Genomic DNA, 15,276 nt, shown 5'->3' with positions numbered 1-15,276 from the left:
TTTCCTACATTCAGTCCTATATCAACCAGAATGTCTTCACAGCCGTTTTGTGATTCTCTTCATGTCGTTGTCCACTCATCTATAGAAGGGATGATAGTATCCATTACCTTTCCTGCTGATGTCTCTCATGGTCTCCTTGCCTCCTTAACTTTCTGGAATTCAACCTACCAGTAGCTACAGACAGTCATCCAGCATGCCTCACTGCCAAGTCAAATGTCAGATGACGAAGATTAAACTCTCTTTCCTTTTGCATTTGTTGCTACTTTTGTTGAAAGGGGACCGATTTATACTTTGCAAAAAACATATAAATGGTCCAGCTTGACTAGAATATAAAGTTTATGCTGAGTTGAGGTTAGAGTCCCAACCTGTGAAGACCTACTGTGCCATGCTGGGAGCTATGGCTTTATTCTGTAGGCAGTAGAGAGTCACAAGAGGCTTTCAAGAAGTGGAATGATATGCTCCAAGGTAGCTCTGGAGGCAGGGTGGAGAATAGATTGGAGGGAGAAAGGAGAGAAACCAGAAGCAGAGACCAATGAGAAGGCAACTTAGTCCAGGGAAGAGATGAAAAAGAGCTAGACTAAGGCAATAGAAAATGAGACAAAGAGGCGTGACAAAAAGTTGAAAGATATTTGTGGAGACAAAGTGACAAGATTGATGACTTGGATGTAGTGGTAAAGTGGTAAGAGGAATAAAGTGGGACCAGGGACGACTCTGAAGTTCCTTGCTAGAGGAGCAACTAGACAGCCAGTGAAACCCTTCACTGAGAGGAAGAAGGCAGGAGTAGGAATAGGTTTATGGGAGGAAGAAAACAAGTTCAAGTTTAGATATGCTGAGTTTCAGGAGTCTATGGCTTTTCAGGTGGGGATATTAAGAAAGCAGACAAATAAATGAAACAAGAGCTCTGGAGAGGACTGTAGCCAAGAGATAGAGATGTGAGAGCAGAAATGTCTAGGTGGTAGTTCAAACCTTGGGAGTGGCTGAAACTACCCAAGGACAGCACAGAGATGGGATGAGAAGGCAGCCAGGACAGAGCTCCGCATAAAGGAAAGGCCGCACTCAGAATCACCAAGGCGTTTGAGAAGGAATGAGAGGCTGAAAAAAGTATGAATAGGAAGGTGTGTTCAGTGATAGAAGTCATTCCCAGAAGAGACAGAAAGCAATGCCGTCAAAACCACAGGTGGCTTAGGACGTGGAAGCAACCGAAGTGTCCTATAATATAGATGATTGGATAAAGAAGCTGTGGTACATATATACAATGGAATATTACTCACCCATAAGAGGAGATGAAATACTGCCATTTGCAACAGCATGGATGGACCTCAAAATAATCACACTAAGCAAAATAAGCCAAACAGAAAAAGTTGAAAATCACATGATATCACTTATATGTGGAATATAAACCTAAAAGGAACAAATGAACAGGACAAACAAACAGAGACTCATGGGCATGGACAATGGACTAGTGGTTACCAGAGGGTAGGAGATGGGGGTTAGGGGGAGGTAGACGGGGTAAAGGGGTCAAATACGTGGTAACAGAAAGAAATCTAACTATGGGAGGTGAACACACAGTGTAAATACATATATGCCTCACCGTTAAAGTGTACAGCTGAAACATTGGATTTCCTTAACCAATGTCACCATAAAAAATAATAAAATAATTTAAAAAAAAAAAAAAAGGCGACCTTTGCTCAAAAAAAAAAAAAAAAGTGGGGGAATTAGAACTGGGGATGAGTAAGGAACTTCTGTTCCTCTGAGATAGGAAAGGAAGAAGCAGATCTGAAGGGTAGCTCCAGAAACATTTAGAAACAAAAGTGAAAAAGACTACTAGTTTTATCCACTCGCTTTAATTTGTGCTATAGACTCTCAAAGAGAAAACTACCAAACCCCACCAATCGGCCAAGTTAACAGAGATGCCTCAAGAAATTCATGCACGTATATTGGTGCACGTATATTGGTGTACAATAAATTGACAGTCGGTCATTTGCTTATGTTACAAATCTTAATGAAAATGAGAGGTTTTAATTCCATTCCTATTCAGAGCATTTATTTACAGTAAATTTTACATGCATGTTCCCAGGAGCATGATATCTTCCCTCATTTTTTAAGTAACAATAGGCTCTCAGTGATGTCAATCTCTAGTATTAAATTAGAGCTGTGGGGGTGCTGATATGGGCATCATATTAATGATAGACAGTAAGGAAAACCAGGTTCATCAGAGTAATTCATTAAAATTTTTAATCACATTTCTATTATATCAAATCACTGTAAAATAATTACCATACTATTTACCATGGAACAGAAAATATTTGTAGTTAATTAAAAGTACTTAAATGCCACTGCTGGTGGGACTTCAAACTGGTGCAGCCACTATGGATAAAAACAGTATGGAGGTTCCTCAAAAAACTAAGAATTGATCTACCATATGATCCAGCAATTCCTCTACTGGATATTTACCTCAAAGACTTGAAAACTTATATCCGTAAAGATATTTGTACACTGATGTTCACAGCAGCATTACTTACAGTGGCCAGGACATGGAAGCAACTGAAGTGTCCTACGCTAGATGATGGGATAAGAAGCTGTGGCACATACATACAATGGAATATTACTCAGCCATAAGAAGAGATGAAATACTGCCATTTGCAACAACATAGATGGACCTTGAAATAATTATACTAAGTGAAATAAGCCAGACAGAAAAAGTTGAAAATCACATGATATCACTTATATGTGGAATATAAACCTAAAAGGAACAAATGAACAGGACAAACAAACAGAGACTCATGGGCATGGACAATGGACTAGTGGTTACCAGAGGGTAGGAGATGGGGGGACAGGAAGGTAGATGGGGTAACGAGAGTCAAATATAGGAGGGTAGGGGGAGAGTGAAATGGTTTTAGGGGATCGAATATATGGTAACTGAAGGAAACTGGACTTGGGTGGTAAACACACAATTGAATATACACATGTCAAATTATAACATACACCTGAAAATTGTATAATTGTATTAAGCAATGTTACCTCAATAAACTTAATTTAAAAAAAAAAAGTGGTTAAATGCTATCCCCGATCTAAAATGTGATAATAGTATTATAGCAGATCTTGAATATAATTTGAGTTCAAAGCATTCAGTCGATGTATCATTAACTTTTCAAAATTTTCCTTCCTGAGAAGGATAAAATATTCAAATATTTGCTATTTTTCCAAATTCAGTGTGAGAATATTACAAATGTGTTAAAATTATCTAAATAATTGATAGACTGCTTCTTTGAACTTGAACTTGATCTGTACATTTATGCATAGATTGTTTAAAATAGGTAATATGATGTTTAAATAATATTTTAAAAGAAGAGCAAGAAGATACTCTTGAAACAAATAACAAGATTAGCCCATCTTGGATTTTGGTATCTGAGAGACTCTAAAAATGAATATATTATTAAACATATCACATTTATCAAGTTTTTAAAATATATGCTTGACAGAAAAAAAGTACATCTTCATCATGTGCTTATAGGATATATCTTACCAGTCCTCTTCTCTGTTTCATATCTATCTTTGGTGTCTACTGTTCTGTATTTGTCAAAAATCACCTATTCTCTTCTACCTTCCAGTGACCACGTTATTAATGCTGGGATTCAATTCACCAAGTTAGTGTTTACTTATAATGCATATTTTCTATATTCCTTTACCTCCTGTTCAATTTAGCATTTGTACTAAGTTTCCCAAAGCCAAAGATATTTTACTCACCCACTAATGACTTTAAGTCAGGAATATCTTTGATCTAGAAGACCAGTACCATTTGTCCAAGTGCTTTGCCCTGTTGAACAGACAGACTAGTATTGAGTGTTAAAAGAATTCTACTATAGTTATTAATTTTCATGTCACCCATTTTTAAAAAGTGATTTCTATTTCAATGATTTGGGTAAATAAGATTTTATTTAATATAATGACAACAAATTTCAAAAACACATAGTAAGGAAACACAGTTACAAGTAAAATATATTATTGTAGATGAATTCTCTATGAAAAACAAAATGGAAAAAGGTAATATATGCAAAAGACAGACAGTTCCTGAATCAGAAACTCTCAAATGTTTATATGGGAATGAACTAGTGGTAAGAAAGTGATAGAGAAAAAATGTTTTAAAGGAAAATAATAATCACATATAGAGCAAAATAAACAAACATCAAAAAAATTAAACATATAAAGGAAATGAAATGTCTTTTTTCAGCTAGTGAGTCACCATTTGCCTATAAGTCTTTTAATGATACCTATAGCTTATTGGCTTAGACAAGAAGCATAACTGATGATATGAGTTGTTTTCATCAACTTTACAATTCTTTCCTTTATCCAATGACTACTGTATAGTTTAGAATGACTGCATGAGCATCAGATGATTCAAAGAATAGATTAAATAATAGGCAATGTTTAAAGCTAAGTGATATATACTGGACTGAACTAAAGTTAATGATTTTAGTTCCTTCTTAGGATGACCCAGGCATATTTCAACCCAATTCCATAGTATCTGGCTTCATCTGGCACTGGCCCACGATAGTAAGGTGATAACTTTTTCTTCAAATAATAACTGTCCTCAATCTATAGAATGCCAAATACTCTTTAGCTTCAAGATTGTCATATATGAACTATTTTCTTAAATGTCAAGATACTAAATTTTCTCTCTTGCTATATGATCTTCAAATCCTCTAAAAAGGAATCCCCAACCCCTGGGCTGTGGATTGGGACTGATCGTGGCCTGTCAGGAACTGGGCTGCACAGCAGGAGGTGAGCTGCAAGCTAGTGAGTATGTATTTGCAGCCGCTCCCCAGCACTAGCATCACCGCCTCAGCTCCACCTCAGATTATCAGGCATTAGGTTCTCATAGGAGCACGGGTCCCTGGTGCCAAAAAAGTTGAGGACTGCTTCTAAGCCACCACACTCATTAAAATGAAGATAAACATGGTTCACTAAGAAGTTATCCAAAAATACGTCATTCCTATTTTCTTCCTCATTCTGAATTGAGAGCACTGTAATATTAGTGTATGTGTTGTTTTATTGAATGTTGTTGATACAGGCTGATGTCAACAGCACATGGGAAACAGACTCGAAAGAGAAAACTTTCAATGTTTAGATGCTTACCTGTGGATCACTTCTCAGTGAGACAGTGCCTCTACCACCAAGGGAATTTTTCAAAAGGAAGTTCAATGCATATGTACCTGGCAATTCATATCTATAGAGTTAAGAAAAGAAAGATGAATTATAACAAATTTTACCAAATTTGCTAAAGGAAATTCCACAAGTCAGCCTTATGATAGCTATAAAAAATTAAGGTAGGTGATTTAGATGTAGATATTTCACTCAAGAATGCAGTGAGTGAAACACCAAGGCTGCATTCACCAAGGATGTTTACTCAGAAAAGAAAAGCACTTAGCAAATGGGAAAAGGCATTTTTTAACTTTTAATTTTGACATAATTACAGCTTCTAGAACAGTTGTAAAATTGTATGAAGAAGTCTCATATATTCTTCACTCAGATTTTCTAAATCTTGTTTTATCTTTTCTGTCTATCCTTCTTTCTCTTTCTCTCTGTACACACACACACACACACACACACACACACACACAACACACTTTTTTTTCTGAACTATTTGAAAATAAGTTGCAGATATGACCCTTTACCCCAGGTTCTTCAATGTATTACCTAAAAATAAAGACATTCTCTTTGCATATCACAGCATAATTATTAAGTCCAGAAAATTAACACTGCCATAATTATCTAATCTACAGATTTATTTAGATTTTGTCAATTATCCAAGTAATATAATTTATAGCAAAAGAAAATTCCTAATCATGCATACAGTCAGCTATTATGTCTGGATTGTCACCTTTAATCTAAAACAATTCCTCGGTCATCTTTTTTCATATTTCTTTCATACTTTTTGAGAAATGCAGGCCTGCATTTAGCATCTCCATCAATTTGTGTTTTATGTTTCCTCATGATTATACTCAGATTTTGCATTTATGGCAGGAACGTCACTCAGTGATGGTGTTTTCCTTTCATACCTGTGGGCACATGATACTGACTGCCCCATTACTAGTGAGAAAGAGAAAAGCAGTGCTTGATATTTGGGATGGGAGAACGCGACCAGCTGGCCTTGGTGTTGCTAGGAGATGCGCAGACACTCACAGCTAGGCCTTGGTATTCTGTTGAACGTGAACTGTTTCCCAGAACACCAATATTGGTCAAGGCCCCTCCATTATCATGCCCAAACACAGACAAATCAATGAACATTGTTGTCACCACACAATGCCCCAAACATGCCTCTATCCTGGTCTGTGGCTTCTTGTTTTTTAAATTAAATTTATTAGGGTGATATTGGTTAATAAAATTTTGCAGGTTTCCAGTGTACAGTTTAATAATATGTCATATACATATTGCATTGTGTGTCCACCACTCAAAGTTAAATTTCTTTCTGTCACCATGTATTTGAGCAGCTTTGTCCTTATCTACCTTCCCTCCACTTCCCCTCTGGTAACCACTAAACTGTTGTGTCTATGAGTTTTTGTTTAAGAACAATTTCTAAATGTGTTATTTCAAGCGAAGATTAATTTTAAGTGACAGAACCTTCTCTAGGTTACTATTTCCTTTGTAAGTTGATAACTGTTAACATAAATTTGACCCATTTTTTTTCCTTGTACATATAACCAGGTGGAATGTGGGCTTCATGAGGAGAATGAAAATTATTTGAGAATTGTTATTAACATTTGTTTCTAATTACTGCAATTATATTAAAAAAGAGAAATCAGCTTATGAATTTCAGGTAATACAGAATTCTCCCTAGATTTCTTTCATTTGCTTTACTGGACAAATATTTCTGCAGAATGTAAACTCATCTTCTATGACAATTCAGGGCAGTACGTAATAAAAAAATAACATAAAGTCCTTCAGGAAAATAAAGTGGTGGCCAACATTGATTCATATTATTTAAAGTTGAATCATTTAAGCATATCGGTGCTAGGGAAAAGCCCCAAAACCACAGGTACCACATATTCCATTATACTTTATAAGCATCAATGTCCAACTCTGCAAAAGAAATAATGCAAAAGAGGGACACTTATTTGCAGAGAGAGCAGTTGTGAGTAGTATGCTATTTTTCAGCATATGAAATTCATTTTGTAAATTAACCATTTATTTACAAAAAAAAAAAAAAAACTTCAGATAATGAAGTTAGCCAAACTTCAGATAATGAAGAATCAAGATACAAATCTTAATAATCAAAAATTATAAAAATATTTGACCAGCCTTGAAAACCTTAAGTTCCAGTATCCTGCTCAAACCAATCTCAAACTAAGCCCGTGATATTTACGCTATTAAAATTTGGATCACTTCAAACATATCAGTGCTACATCAAGGCAAAGACTGACACCCACATGTACCAAATGTGATACCTTTATATTTCAGAAGCATCAATGTCCAACTCTGGAGAAAGAAATAATGCAAGGGAGAGTGTCACTGGGTTGCAGAGAGGGAAAGTGTGATGGAGGGTCCTTTATTGAGGTCAGGTGATGCAGCAGAGTGATCAAGAGCACAGACTTGGGAGTTAGACTGCCCAGGTACGACTCCTAACTCAACTACTGTGACCTTACATTCATTATTTCATCATTGTACGCTGTACTTCCCTCCTCATATCATAAGAAGTTTGTGAGGAGGAATAAGTGAATTAACATGTGCTGAAAAACCTGAGTAGGTCAGTTAGACTTTCAATAAATAATTAATACCATTGAATGAGCTGATATAGCTCAATATGTGCTAACGAGGTCCTTCTAATTGCAGTCTGCTGTGCTTGGGCTTAGACACCACCCCCTGCAAGGATCTTTAATATGGTGGTAAGCTTTAAAAAACTCATTCAGTGACCATTTTATTTGCCAATCAGATTATGTCCTATGTACTCACTTTCACTATTTAATCAATAGTAAATTGGGAATACATACTTATGCTATATTAAGTGCTTCTAATATAAAGAGGCGTGAGACATCATCTCCACATTGGAGGGCCTCAAATGGTATACTAGAGGGGATGGAACTTACACAACGAATGATTACGAAAAGGTGGCATAGGATAACTATGGTAACTCTGTGACATAGATAGAAAATATATTTGTATGGGTAGTGGTACAAAAATGAACAATTATTACCAGGGTCGTTCTTTTTTTAGTTAGGCATGATTAAGTCAATTATTTTTCTTTGGATTGCTCTTCCAATTTTTATTGCTACTCAAGGCTTGATGTTTAATTGGTCCACTCTAGTTCCAAAAGTTCTATTTCTCTGTGCTTTTGTTTGTCATATTATTGTTTTATTTAACATTCATAAAGAGTTTCAAACTTGACTGCTAGGTTCATATGTTAATTTTTTTTTGTATCCTTAGTTCACTTTGCACAGTACATTACATTGTTGGTGAGAAATATATATACATAAATTTAATAAATACAATGTACGGGAACTAAAAGTTAATCTACACACCGAAGTTTAAATCAGACAAGTCTCTTTTCAATTTAAACTCTATATAGATTATTAAATTCATTTTGCATAGCTACAACTGGATAATGATGTAGACAACTGGTAGAGAAAATGGAAGAGAGCAATAAGAGTGATGAAAAATTTACATAATATATTTGTAAAAAGCTAAAGAAATTTGAGTTACTTGGCCATAAGAAAATAATCTGTGAGTGAACATCACTTTACAGGGATTGCCAGTAGATCATTTCCACAGAAAGAGGTATACAGGTAATTGGCCTTGAAGTTCATCCAGAATTATTTAAGTTAAAGATTAGAGAAATGGAAAGAAATGCAAACTGGTACTACCCAAACAACTGGACTGTGGGCAGGCAATATCTGTATAGCCTGGGAACTAGTTAGAACTGCAAATTTCTAATCTCCACTCCAGATCTACAGAATTAGAATCAATGTGGATGGGGCACTACAATCTTTTTTACAAGGCCCCCAGGCAACACTGAAACAAGCTCAATTTTCTTAAGCACTGTTCTAAAAGAACTACTCTAAAAAGGGTATACTCATCAGAAAAAGTGGGCCTTTATCTTTCTCAAGATTACAAACCTGAATAGCAATCCAACTGACTGGCTGATTATCTCAGGACCCAAACTGGTACTGCACACCATTCGTTGTAAGTGTTGCCAAGCCCAAGTCCCCCTGCCTGCTTGTCTACCTCACCAACCACCCCTACACTCCTGCCATGAGAGTGAGCAGGTAGGTCTCGGGAGTGCCGAGTAGTCACCCTGAACTCTCACTGCCCAGCAAAGACTGCTAGCTAAGCATTTTAGGAAAAGTTAAAGTACTGAAAAAATGTGATAGAGAAGAGGAAAAATAAAAGGAAGATTAACTAGTGACGCAAATAGGGAACTAGGTCATAAAAATAAAAATATGATGAAGAAAAAGAAAGGAGGCCATATCTAAAGTCAGAGTTGAGTTCAATGAGAAGAGAAAGACAGAAAAGCAGTTTAGAGGTGATACACAAAGAAATTAAGGATGATGTGAGTCAGGAAGTAAAAAGCACAATAGTGCTTGATAACCGGCGAACATTATACAAAGACTAGTTATGACCATGATGGCAATAAAGGAAGGCAAAGCAGAAGAGCAAGAGCAAAGAAACCACATTAGCTAACTGTGCTCCAAGGGTGACACAGGAGCAGCCTTTCTAATGCAAGGCAATGAACTAGGTGACTTCTACAGTCTTCCATACTTAGTTGTTATTGCTTGGCTGTGTGCTTGCACACACACACACACACACACACACACACACACACTATAGTGTGTGTACATATAATTAATTAGAAAATATCTGTGATATTTACTCCTTTTTTTGCAAGTTGAATAGGTATTTTTATTGGCATACCTAGGCCATGTATTTCAAAAAGTCACCTTTAAGTTACACAAAAAAATAATTTTAAAATAAATATTTATAGAGTATCACTGCTACTAACAAATTCTTTAAAATTTTTGTCTTAAAATGTAACATACTTTAAATTTGACAAGAGCTCATAAAAATAGAAAAATCTACTGTTTGGACTGACCTAGCATACCTAAACACAACGGGGTGCCTTCTTAATTACTTTCTTTAATATACTGAGTTTGGTTTCAGTATTCATTAGCAATCAGACTTCCAGGAAAATTTCCAGTTAGTTTTGGCTAAATTATTATTGGTGAATTCTAGAAAAGTAAGACAAATCAATTGATTATAGATAGTATGGAAAGCATTAAATAAAAACATAAGAAAGAAAATTTATCTGTTTAGAATCCAGCAATAGAAACAACAATCAGACTAAATCTCGGAATACACTAGTCAAATCCAACTGTCTCATTGGTTAGTCCGTGTTGGTAATGATTAGCACCATATGGGGGTGCTCAAAGCAACTAGAAACATATTTGCTCCTTCCTTCTAAGTGAAGTTACCAGATGGCGCCAAGGAAAGAATATGATTTTTCTCCAATTTTATCTATCCAGAAAATAAAAATATTAAATTTAAATGTATTATAGGTTTCACAATTTCATTGTGATCAAGGGACACTAAGAAAATCCCAGCCCTTTAGGAATTAGTCTAAGCCTTGTCATTAAAATATATTTAAAGAGATGCTTTGTGTGGTGTTCCCTAGTACTACTAATAGAAAAGATTAAGACCCAATTATTATTCTACTATGGGGAATTTATCAGGAACAATGCCAAAACATGCTCTTTGTTTTCAAGAAAATTTCGGCACTGTGTGTGTGTGTGTGTGTGTGTGTGTGTGTGTGTGTGTGAGAGAGAGAGAGAGAGAGAAGAGAGAGAGAGAGAAGAGAGAAGAGAGAAGAGAGAAGAGAGAAGAGAGAAGAGAGAAGAGAGAAGAGAGAAGAGAGAAGAGAGAAGAGAGAAGAGAGAAGAGAGAAGAGAGAAAGGTAGATGGGTGGTGATATTGCTGACCAGAAGGTAAGCCATGTGTTGGCCACATGCTTCTTTGATTAGCAAAATCAAAAACTGGGCTTCTAGCTTCTAGGTCTACACACTTCCTAGGATTTGGTTCTCAAATATAGATTTCAAGATTATCCAAATCCTGACAATGACCCCACTATTTTTAAATTACTGTGTTCTGGAGTAATGTTTAAATTTAACACCCAGTGTTGTTGGTACTAGTTAATCCAAATGATTATGGCAAGTTGTTAATGAGTACAAAATTGGAATAACACAGGGTAATTAGTTTTCAGTCCCCAGTACAAATAACTCTAATCCCAGGACATCCCACAAATACCAAAGCAGGCAGGGTGAGAGGGTGGGATGAACTGGCAGGATTCTAACAACCTCCTTAGAGATCAATAAATATATCACATCTGCTTAAATATCTAAGGTAAAGAGTGGGCAGGCTCAGGACACATCTCTTCCTTCTGGCAAGACTCCATCAGCCTGAGTGCATGAGGCACTAAAAACAAGCAGAGTCTCCTTACTGACATGCGATGAACACATTTCATAAGCCAGAAATAAACATTTGTTGTTTTAAGCTACTGAGATTTGTGAGTTGTTTGCTAACACATAATTTATCCTGGCTATTGCATTATGTCAAAGAACTGGACACTTGGGAAGTTTATTATGTAAGTCATTGCGAGTCATTAAGAATTTTGAGGGGTTGAAAGGGTGAGTAGTAAACAAGAGAATAACAGTCGATCAGAGTGAGGTTTCAGGAAAACTAGTTTGAGTGTTCTTTTTAATGACAGAATTAGAAAAAAGATGAGCTGAAGTCAGGGAGAGCCAGTAGGATGCTATTACAAGTAGCCTGTGCCTGTATTTCCCAAACTCAGGCTTTATGGAACTCTCTTTCAGGAGATGGAAGTTGATATAGTATCAGAAAAGTTCTTCTATGGTAAAATAAAGCTGGAAAACTCTATATCATACATTATATTGCCTTTTAAAAGATATTTACCTTTCAAAGTTTCAAAGATGGTACTTAGTAGGTTAACTTCATCTGATCTAGTACCTAACCCCCAAATTCATTTGCTCCTGAAGTTTTTTGTTCGTTTATTTACCACACTCTATGAACTCTTGTAGACTGCTTGATAGCAGACTGAGAAATATCTAAGTGAAAGTACTTATTAGCATGATGACAGTGGAAGTAAAATAAAAGGAAATAGTTAAAATCTTTGAGGGAAACTTCCCGGATTGGAGACTCATTAGATTTGGTGACTATGAAAAGATCAAAGAAGATTGAGGTTTGCAACTTCGCAACCAGGAAAATGGCAGAATCATTGACACTGATAGGAAAGAAAATACCATTTTGCTTAGTTAGTATCTGCATTGTCCCAAGCACTGAACCACAGATATGAAAGACACACACTATTTTCTAAAGGAGCTTCAAGTTGTCACTCGCTCATCAATTTCTTCATCATCCAATTAACATTTTTAAAGCACTAGATACTAGGGCAAAAATTAAATAAGAAACCATCCTTGTCTTGAAGGAGTGCTCAGGCTGGTAGTGGAGATAGTCACATAAAAAAAAAAAAAAAAAAAAAGATCACCAAACTTAACGTGCTTAAAAGAAATACACCAAAATGTTTTAGATTCTATTTTGTTCAATTTAGGGAGTAGCAGTGGACCATCAGGTGGCATTATGTATCAGGCAGCTGGCAGTCCGGTCTGGAGTCTAAGAGAAGGGTTATAGCTAGCTTTGTTTATAGACGTGAAGATCATTCACTCAGCTGAGAAGATGGCCAATGACAATGAGTAGAGGAGAGCAACACCTGTATCCAGTATATGGACAAAGGGTGAGGAAAAGGAGCTCAAAAATAAAAGAGCCAGAATCCTGGACATATGCAGCTAAGAAAATACCAAAATGGAGTTCAGGAAAATGAAGAAGCTCATATGGTATAGCTGGCCCTACTCTTCTTGGGAACAACAAGAAGCAAAGTGAAGTAAAGAGAGAGAATGATCTTTAATATAGGGTTTATCAAGGATCTGATTTCACAGAGAAATCCAAGGAATTTAAACAGTGAGTCATCTGACAACTGGTCATCAAGGTAACCTTCAATAGAGCAGAATTAGGGGATGGATTAGGGGGTTTTAGGAGCCAGTAGATGGTAAAGAAGTAGAGGCAGTGACTGCATAAAATGGTTTATAGATGCCGGCCCCTACCTTCAAGAAATGAAATGGAATGCTAATTTGAGGGGGTAAGTAGAGGTTTTCGAGTTTTTGTTTTTACTTTTATTTACTATTTGGGGACAGGAAAACTCAAGCACTTTGGTAAGAGAAAGAATGGACTGGCTCTAAAGATGCAAGAGGCAGAACTGGGGATGGGATGGAGTGGTGGGAGATGGGATCGAAACCTTGGGTGCAGCAGTTACCCTTAGAAAGGAGATGAAAGATTTCTTTCTCTGAGAGGGGAGGAAGGAGAGCGGGGAGGATACACATACAGAATAGTAAGGGGAACAGGGAGCAAATTTGAGTACATTTTTGTTGAATGCTATGAAGAGTCTGCGAAAACAAAAATATGAAATTACAATAGTAACTGAGTGGTTTGGGGAAGAGCAGAAGTGTTGAGGCAGCTACTAATAGTAATGCAACTGTGAGCCAACCAGAGATCACTGCAAGTATTGCCAATCACGGGAGTGTTCTGGACATTTTGTGCAGGGTAATTCTTGATTTTACACGACTGTACTATGCATTGTAAGAAGTTTAGCATCACTTGCTCCTGTCCATTGTGTCCTGTCATTGTGGTAAACAAAAAAAAACACTACCACCCATTTCCAAGTGGGTTGAGACTCACTTAGCTAATATTAGATGGCCTGACATTACAGCAGAATCAAACCATACTAAGAACGGCCTTACTCAGTAATACTTAGGAACCTAAGATCAGAGTTCAGTAGTTTTAAAAGCTTTGATAAGGAGACAGTAAAAGAAATGTTTCTAGATTTCATCCCCAATGATTGAGAATATTTATATCATCTCCAACCTACCTTCATAGATCTGTTTCCAGTAAGAATAATTGCTAAGCACATATAGTTTTTTAGAGCCAAACTCAGTTGCGCAAGATTAATTATTGCCAATTCAGACATTTTTATAGGTCATGTATGCCTAAACCCTAATCTAAAGCATGGTTTTTATAAGCCTGGCCCTTTTCCCAGGACATGGGGGTGTGGAGTAAAAGTTCCAGAAGGAGACTAAAAGTAAATTGGAGGACTTAGTCTGAAAGAGAGCCCCTGCTGAGGTCACCAGGCAGAGCACTGCTACCCCACACAAACATGGTTCAGGCCTTGGGAGTCTGAAAATACAGCTGCTGGTTTGCTCCAACAAGCACAGTCTTAGAAATATTGGCATAGTAGCAGAGCTGTCTATGGAAGACTTGTACCTGCCCTGATAGAGAAAAGTTATAAGTTAAATATAGCCTCTTACTGAAATAACTTATAGGAGCTGATACTTAGTACTATCTCAGAGCCAGACCTCAGTTTCTGCTTATCTGGCTATCTTATGCTCCTTAAGAAATTATCAGTATGCTCTGCTAACTCACCTGATTGTGACCTCAGCCCTCCCTAAGCCTATCCTGCATGGCTAAGCCAATAGGCTTCAAGCTGTCAATACCTTCGCCCTATTTTGACCCAAGCCTACTGGGTAATAGCCCTCAATTAAGCTTTGCCCCAGTGATTCTTCAGTCACAGTCTCAGCCTGAGAGTGATCTCTCTGGCATTGGTCCCTACCTGTCTTCCTCAAACTCTTGCATAAATCTAATATTCTTTATCAAAGTGTAGTAGCACTTTTCACTGCAATTGTTATTGATTCAACATTTCCAAACATCTAAAATAGGTCGAAACATTTCAAAATATCCACCTAGAGTGTGAAGGAGTACCAAAAATAATGTAGAACCTCACTGCTATTTTTTTAGTCAGGCATAAAACACTAATGAACTAAAACAGAGAAAACCTGCAATGTGTTTTAAGTTGATCCTTAAGACAATATTCCAAAATCAAATATTATAGAAAGGATTATTTATATAGAAGTAGCCACATCTATTATACCACCTTTAGCTTTGAATTTCTTAATTCTGGATGGTAAATAAATTCATCTAATTATTTGTATCAATCCTCTGGTCTTAAACTGCTAAGATATATGAATTCTAAAAGTCAGCTATCTCCGATCTCCTGTGTTTAGTGTTTGGACCACCCAATTTAACATATGTCAGATGATCTCATAGTGACTTCTAGATGCTCCAAATCTTGTCAATTTAACAAGTGTACAAAGAGTGTCAATTTAG

General features: G+C 36.6%; 1 protein-coding gene across 7 annotated transcripts in view; it reads right to left on the bottom strand.

The window, feature by feature from the left end:
- Window positions 1–15,276, bottom strand: part of LRAT (lecithin retinol acyltransferase) — a 67,616-nt gene that overhangs the window by 12,571 nt on the left and 39,769 nt on the right. For all 7 annotated transcript variants that reach the window (XM_036233647.1, XM_036233650.1, XM_036233653.1 and 4 more), the window contains 3 exons: window positions 5,137–5,227; window positions 3,748–3,817; window positions 1,272–1,333 (listed from right to left, as the gene is read on the bottom strand). The gene's annotated coding sequence lies outside the window, so the exon portion shown is untranslated. The remainder of the gene's footprint in view (window positions 1–1,271; window positions 1,334–3,747; window positions 3,818–5,136; window positions 5,228–15,276) is intronic.

The sequence above is a fragment of the Rousettus aegyptiacus genome, unplaced genomic scaffold, assembly GCF_014176215.1.
Source record: "Rousettus aegyptiacus isolate mRouAeg1 unplaced genomic scaffold, mRouAeg1.p scaffold_m13_p_16, whole genome shotgun sequence".
In the NCBI taxonomy this organism is placed as follows: Eukaryota; Metazoa; Chordata; class Mammalia; order Chiroptera; family Pteropodidae; genus Rousettus; species Rousettus aegyptiacus.
Note: the sequence above shows the minus strand (reverse complement) of the source record. Positions and strands in the feature narration are given on the sequence as shown.